This window comes from Diaphorina citri, unplaced genomic scaffold (genome assembly GCF_000475195.1).
Source record: "Diaphorina citri unplaced genomic scaffold, Diaci psyllid genome assembly version 1.1 scaffold2084, whole genome shotgun sequence".
NCBI lineage: Eukaryota > Metazoa > Arthropoda > Insecta > Hemiptera > Psyllidae > Diaphorina > Diaphorina citri.
In genome coordinates this window covers 42,209-42,623 of record NW_007379509.1, presented here as the reverse complement: position 1 = coordinate 42,623, position 415 = coordinate 42,209, and positions in this window count along the sequence as shown.

Sequence of the window (415 nt, the reverse complement as noted above, 5' to 3'; positions counted from 1 at the left end):
TGAATGTGGCATTGGTGTTGTATGTTTCACAGGAACAGGATAAGGTTCTGTCTCAGCAGAAAACACATCGGGAGGCAGAACAAGAGAGACAATGGAAACAGCTCCAAGCGATCCGACAGCAACAGCAACAGGGTGAGTGTTGCACTGTTTCATTTTATTATTTGGGTAGATTTCAAGCGATCCGACAGCAACAGCAACAGGGTGAGTGTTGCACTGTTTCATTTTATTATTTGGGCAGATTTAGACATTCTATAACTATTACCTATACGCCTATACCTCATGTGTTATAAAAGCGTATCCTAAAAAAATGTAAACAAACCGCCATGTTGTGCTCATAAGAGTGGCACGAATTTCAAATTTTGAGAACCATCGGTTTTATTAGTGCATGATTTATGAACTTTTTTCACGCAAGAGC